Raw genomic sequence first — 7,304 nt, 5'->3', positions numbered from 1 at the left:
AATGCTTGATGTGAAGACCAAAGCATCTCCAGGAGAACCAACAGACAGCAGCTCAGACAGCAACTCGTAGGAGAACCCACAATGCCTCCATAGCACCTCAATCCCTCTCAACACCTCTCTTCTTCTTCACCTATTTATCCTGGCAACCCTCCTCAGGTGGAGCATCTTCTCTCAATGCATGCTGATGTAATCCAGCTGGTGTTAAGTTGACCACTAGTTATCAAACCATAACAACACCCTTACTTGCTTCCTTCCTTCTTTCAGAGGAGGAGGAGGAAGAGCTCTAATTTGCTGCAGTTTGGACATCATCTCCTGGCTTTCACCAAAGAATTTTCGGCTTCTGCCTTGGATCCTTATGCATCCGTCCCATAGCTGTCGCCCTCCTTATATGGACTGGCGGGATGCTGCAGTGAGCTACAGACCTTGGACTGGAATCTTTGTCCTCTGGTGTGGAGGCTTCTGCATGCTTCCACCTTGTCTGGCTGACCATTGTAAGCCAATTTTGTAGTCTCACACATGTGTATGTCTTGTGTCCCATCTGCTCCTCTAGTAAACCCCTACACACCTGGAGCTGCCCCAGGGAGTCACTCTCCTGCAGCACAACCTTCATGACGTCTCACAGTGGGTCTCACCTGGCTGGGGCCCAGGGACCCTATTCAGTTCCCTAGGAGTTTTAAAAATTTGTTGTGGATGTGAATGTAACCTTGGCTAAAGCTACAGGTTGATTGTACCCTGCTGCTAGCAGCCACCATCTCTGCCATTTAAGACCAGCAGTGGTCTTGACCAGTCCTGTGGTTGAGTAAGGAAGTCCCAGACATCCTTGGGGCCACACCCCACTCTGTGCTGGCCAGCAGGCCCTGCTCCTTGTATCTGCACATTGGACTTTCCAGCCACACTTCTTACCCTCCCATGCAAACCGCAGCCCTGCCAGCCCATGTCCCCCACGCCACAGGCTCAGCCAGCCTGCCCTGGGGTTTGACATTCACAGAGGAAGTTCACTTGGATTTCAGACCAGAAGGGACATTAGGACATCCAGAGGAGGCACTCATTGAGACAGGCACCACAGCCAGGCAGTGGGTACTGGGTCCAGTGGGCCCCAAAAGTGTCACCTTGGTTTATCTCATGTCTCTGGTGTTGGCCAGTGACTGGCAGGCAGAAGCTATGTGAGGTGGCACTGTAGGGCCTCTTTGTGTCTGGGCTCCCTTATGAAGTGTGCTTACCCTCATGTCCTTGTCACCATCTCAGTAGGCCTGGGGGGTGGTGACTGTAGGAGGGACCACTACAGGATGCCTGACCCAGGCTCAAGGTGGGGACACCCAGAAACAGTTTTGCACTTTGCAGCTGTGGCTGTGTCTTTGTTTTCCCTGGCGCTAGGCTGTGGCCAGGCACCCAGTGCCCCAGTCCTGCCTGGAATCCAGCACCATGGACAACACAATCCGGCCCCTGCTTCCTGCAGGCACAGGATGGGGCTCCATTGCCTGCACTCAACTGGTCCAGGGTGGCCAGGGGAAGAAGGGAGTGTGGATCCAGTGTGTGTGTGTGTGGGGGGGGGTGAGGACAGCTTCCCAGGGCTAGAGGACAGGGATGTGGCTGAAGATTGACTTGGGGTGAAGGAGGAGTGAACGAGGGAGTAAAGGAGGTGGTGCCCCTCACTTAGGCCTTGAGGTACTGGGGACTCGCTGACCTTCAGCCTTTTAATTTTGTCTTAGAAAAAATCAGACACTTTGGGAAATGAATGCAACATGTTAGGTGCTTCTGAGAAATATACCCTTGGGTGGTGTCAGCCTGTGGTCTGCTGGGGCATCCCTGGGCTCTCTGTTGTTCCTCCAGAGCACTCCACTTCTTGGACATGCCATCCCTTTGGGAAGGTAGGGCAGCTTCTGCTCACTGAGGTTCCTCTGAGCAAGGCTTGCCCTCAAAGGCCACCCTGAGCCAAGGTCCTTGCAAGCAATGGGATGCTCCTGCCATTTTCCAGCTGGCATTCCTCAGCATTCCCCCACTGGCATGGATTTCTGAGGGGCAAACATCCGCAATAGATGCAGAAAAAGCTTTTCATAAAATCCAACACATGTTCATGATAAAAAAAAAAAACCTTCAGAAACTCAGAATAGATGATACATACCTCAATCTCATGAAGGTCATTTATAACAATCCAACAGCCAACAAATGGACAAAAACTGAAAGCTTTCATTTTAAAATCAGAACAAGATGAGGATGTCCACCATCAGCACTCCTATTCAATATAGTTCTGAAAACACTAGCCAAGGCAAACAGACACAAGAGAGAAACAAAAGGAATAAAGATAGGAAAAAAAGAAGTTAAATTATCACTATTTGCAGATGACATGACACTCTATATAGAACACCCAAAAACTACAGGTAATAAACAAATTTAGCAGTGTAGCTGGATGTAAAGTCAGTGCTCAAAAATCAAGAGCATTCCTGCACACAAACAAAAAACTCATTGAGAGAGAAATTGTGGTAATGTTGCCCTTCACGATAGCATCTAAAAAAATGAAATACATAGTAATCAACCGAACTAAGAATGCAAAAGGCCTATATGCTGAAAATTGTGTTATACTAAGATAGGAGATTGAAGAGGATATTAGAAAATAGAGGGATATTACTTGCTCTTGGCTAGAAAGAACCAATATTGTGAAAATGGCCATACTCCCAAAACTGTTATACAGATTTAATGCAATCCCAATCAAAATACCACTAACATACCTCACAGATCTAGAGAAAACACTCTTAAAATTCATTTGGAAACAGAAGAAACCTAGAATATCAAAGGTGATTCTGTGCAACAAAGACAAGGCAGGGAACTTCTCAATTTCTGACTTGAAACTCTACTACAAAGCCTCAGGATAAAATCAGGATAGTACTGGAAAAAAATAGACCTGAGGATCAATGGAACAGACTAGAAGATGTGAACACAACTACAAAGACACTCAGCCACCTCATATTTCACAAAGGGGTTAAACGTTTTCATTGGAAGAAGGATAGTCTCTTTAATAAATGGTGCTGGAAAAATTGGCTCTCCACATGCTGAAGACAGAATCCATGCCTATCGCCATGCACAAAATTAGAGCCTAAATGGATCAAAGATCTAAATAGTAAAACAGAAACATTAAATCTACTGGAAGACAAGGTAGGTAAAAGTATTGGAGACATAGGGGTAGGCAGATAACTCATGAATAAAATGCAAACTGCATGGGGAAACACTGCAAAGAATCAGTAACTGGTATCTCATATTATTGAAAACTTTCTATACTTCAAAAGAAATCACTAACAGAGTAAAAAGAAAACCCTCATAATAGGAAAGAATTTTAGCCAGCAACCCCACAGATAAAGAGCTTATATCCAGAACATATAAACAATTGAAAAAACATCAAGCCTCCCATAATTCAAAGACCCTCCCCAAAAATGGGCATATGAGATGAACACATAGTTCTCCAATGAAGATACACAAATGGCAAATAAATACGTGAAGAAATGTTCACCATGACTGGTCATGTGAGAAATGCAAATTAAAACACATTGAGATTTCATCTCAGCCAGGAAAGAATAGCTGCCATCAAGAAAACAACTGATAACAAATGTTGGTGAGGCTGTGAGGGAAAAAGGAATCCTGCTCCATTGTTGGTGGGAGTGTAGACTGCTGCAGCCTCTATCGAAATCACAATGAAGATTTCTCAGAAGACTAGGATTGGGAATTCCATTCAACCCAGCTATTTCCCTCCTCAGTATTTTCCCAAAAAGCCTTAAAAGGTCGTATCACAGTGATATAGATGCACCCATGTTCGTAGCAGCATAATTTGTAATAGCTAAATCTTGGAAACAACCAAAATGCCCATCATGTGGCATTTTTATACATTGGAACATTACTCAGCTATAAAGAAAGATGATCTTGAGTATTTCACATTGAAATGGAGGCAACTTGAGACTATTCTCATAAGTGAAATAAATAAGAATCATATTAATAAATATCGCATTGTGTCTCTAGTGTAAAACATAATAAGAACTGTAGGAGAAATAAAACCACAAATGTGTAATTACTATCATAAAAAGGAGAGGAAAAGTAAGTATTCTAAAGAATATAACTGCATGTGTGTTTAAATGTGTAGGACTGATAACCATATTACTAGGTTTTTGTTGGGTCATTGAGCAGACCTGTTTGCAGTCTTACTGTTTGAATGTCCATTTTGTGTGTTTTAATTTTGTAACTTGAACAACTATCCCTAAGATGACAGTGTGTAATTTATCAACTAGTGAATTCTTATTTTATTTTATTTTGGAATTTTGTATTATTCCTTCCCACTTTTCTGTTTTGCTTTTTTCTCTTTAAATAAAATGTTTAAAATAGAATAAAATATGCCAATACTTATAAAAAAGACTTTATAAGATTTTAAACAGAATTCAGTGTGTTTGTAGAAGCAGAGTTCTAAGAGATATTTCTGCAACAAAACAGATATTATTATTAAGTGATAAATGCTTTTGACTCTGAACTATATAAACATGTACATTACACATGAAATAAAGTGTCATTCACTACATCCACCCTTTGCTAGACCATGCACATGCTTAGAGATGCATCAAAGAGCCTCTGTATTCATTGAACTGTAATGGGGTAGAAATTATCAAGCTAATGAAATTAGAATTAACTGACCATACTTAAAATATGTCTTATTTAGAACTTTTAACACAATATATAGTTTCCTGCACATTAAACCACTTCAAGACTTGGACAAGCAATTAAGTGACACTGAAGTGAGATTCATTAGGTTTATGTTATTGTTGTCTGTGTCTTTACTGTTGCCAAAAATTAGGACCAAACTGCATGGAACACATACAGCATCAAAGCATTTGGAAAGCATCAGCTTTATTTATGCCAGTAGGCTTGGGGAAACTGAGTTCGAAATCACCAGCTCTGCCCTGGGGTTAAACAGACTCTTACATAAGTTGTGAGCAGAGAATATGAAAGGCTGATAGCCAGTTAGTTTATAATTGATTACATAGACTGGGTTATATGTTGATAGGAAGATTTGCTCTTCAATAACTGGGGTTTCTAATTACACAAAAGGGAGATCGGATCCTTTGTGATCAAGTAGGCTCAATCATTGTCTTTAACTGAGCCTGTCCGTCCTTGGGAGATAAGTCCCTAAAACAAGTTAGTACAACAGGATGCACTTTCTGACTGACTTATGTCTATCTTACAAGAGGTGGCTGGTATGAGCTGTCTAGGCCAGCTGAGTATGAACAGACTGGGACTTCCTCTCCCATCCTCCACACAGTGTTAAGCTTTTTAAAATTTCCTTTGCATTTACCAATATCAAAATTCCATAAGAAATCTCAGACAAACATTGAGTGTGCTAAAGAAACTCTGTGATATCTTTCTGAAGCTGAAATCATCTACCATTCTGTATTAATAAACATTTTTTGCTATAAATGGATATGCTACAAATATTTTGGACACTTAATGTTTAGAGTTCAATCTATGATATACCAGAGTAAGCTGCATATAAGAAAACTTCTTTTTTGGGAAGTGAAATATTCTGTCTTTATTTTATTTTCAAAATCAAATGAGGAAATAATTTTAGCATTACATTATGAAGTATAGTTTTCATCTAGTTATAAACATTGTAATAAACTTTTGGGTAATAATTATAAGAATTTATAACAGAACATTTGCCTCATTTTTACAATGAAAATATAATGGGATTCATGGGAAGAAGAACATAATATCACCACCTTACTTCATCCTGCTGGGACTCACAGGGCTACCAGCGCTGGTTTCCTCTTTCTGGTGTCTTCCTCTGCATCTATGGAATCTCGGTGGTCGGTAACATGGTCATGACTGCTCTGAACAAGTTGCACTCATGTCTGCACACTCCTATGTTTTTTTTTTATCAGACATCTGGCTTTCATTTACCTTGGCAATTCCACTGTCATTTGTCCTAAGATGCTAGTCAATTTTGTCATGGATCAGAATTCCATTTCCTATCATATGCCATGAAGATGAGTTTTTTCCTTATGTTTATCACAGTGAGTTCTTCATCTTGTCAGCTATGGCCTATGACCACTATGTAACTATTTACCACCTTCTGCTCTACAACATCATCATGTCCCAGAGATATGGCAATAGGCTGATGGGTACTTCTTATCTCTACAGTACCTTTCTGTCACTGATGTTCACCACTAAGATCTTTACATTGGACTTTTGTGGTTGAAACATTATCAGTCCTTTCTATTGTGATCATGTCCTTTTATTACCCATGCTCTGCTCCAATCCACAGGAAATACAGTTATTGATCATATTCTTTTCAGAATTCAACTTGATCTCCTCACGCCTGGTTGTTCTCTTAAACTATATGCTGATTGTCTTAGCTATATGTCAGATGAATTCAACAGAGGAAAGAAAGAAAGCTTTCTCTACCTGTGGATCTCATCTGACAGTGGTGGTACTCTTCTATAGGTTTCTCCATATATGAATGTGCAACCTGAATCTGTTCATTTTTTTGAAATTGATAATATTACCTCTGTGTTTTATACACTCGTGATCCCCATTCTGAACCTCATGATCTACAGATTTAGGAACAAAGAAGTGCAAATGCCTCCCACAGGGTCTTCAATAATCAATTTTATTTAGAAAAGATAGTAAAATACATTACAGACAAGTACCATTTTATAATGTTTTGGTAGTTTTCTGTGTATTCAGTGTGATATTTTGGAAATATGTACACATCCCAAACTGATAAAACTATTGTAGAACATGAAGATAGACATCACCTAATATAGTTGCTTTTCATTTCCTTTTTTTCTTTTGTTTAACATTCTATGTTCTCCTTTCTATTTCAAGAATACATGAAATTTAATATCACAGACATTTCTGACATGCAGCTCTCTATTATTATCTACAGTTCTAATCTGTGCACTGTAATGCATGTCTACATGCTCTATACCACTCAGTGTCACTGTGTGCCTCTCACCCACATCTCTCTTTCCATTTGACCTACATTGGCAGTTAGCAAGTTACTCTCTGTTACCATGTATTCATGAATGAGTTGTTTTTTATTCCACATAAAAGTGAATGGTATGGATCATGTACTTTTTTTTGCTTTCTGTCTTTTATTTCATTCAACATGATATTCTCTGATATCTTCCATGTTGTCAAAACTGGAAAAATCTGTTTCTTCATTAAAGCTGAATAATATTTCAGTTTATATTGGGAAATGACTATCACTTTGTATGCATTAATATGATACAATGAAATATATCATAATATAACATATGCATGTGTCTTTT

The 7,304-nt window shown here is 39.8% G+C and overlaps 1 pseudogene; it reads left to right on the top strand.

Annotated features, from left to right (window-relative positions):
• Nucleotides 1–909: 909 nt before the first annotated feature.
• LOC106026773 (olfactory receptor 8K5-like) lies at nucleotides 910–6,701 on the top strand (annotated as a pseudogene).
• The last annotated feature ends 603 nt before the right edge of the window (nucleotides 6,702–7,304 follow it).

This window comes from Cavia porcellus, unplaced genomic scaffold (genome assembly GCF_034190915.1).
Source record: "Cavia porcellus strain 051 isolate PalLab524CR breed Dunkin Hartley unplaced genomic scaffold, mCavPor4.1 scaffold_17, whole genome shotgun sequence".
Taxonomy (NCBI): Eukaryota; Metazoa; Chordata; class Mammalia; order Rodentia; family Caviidae; genus Cavia; species Cavia porcellus.
The sequence above is the reverse complement of the archived record's forward strand: the minus strand, read 5'-3'. Positions and strand labels throughout refer to the sequence as shown.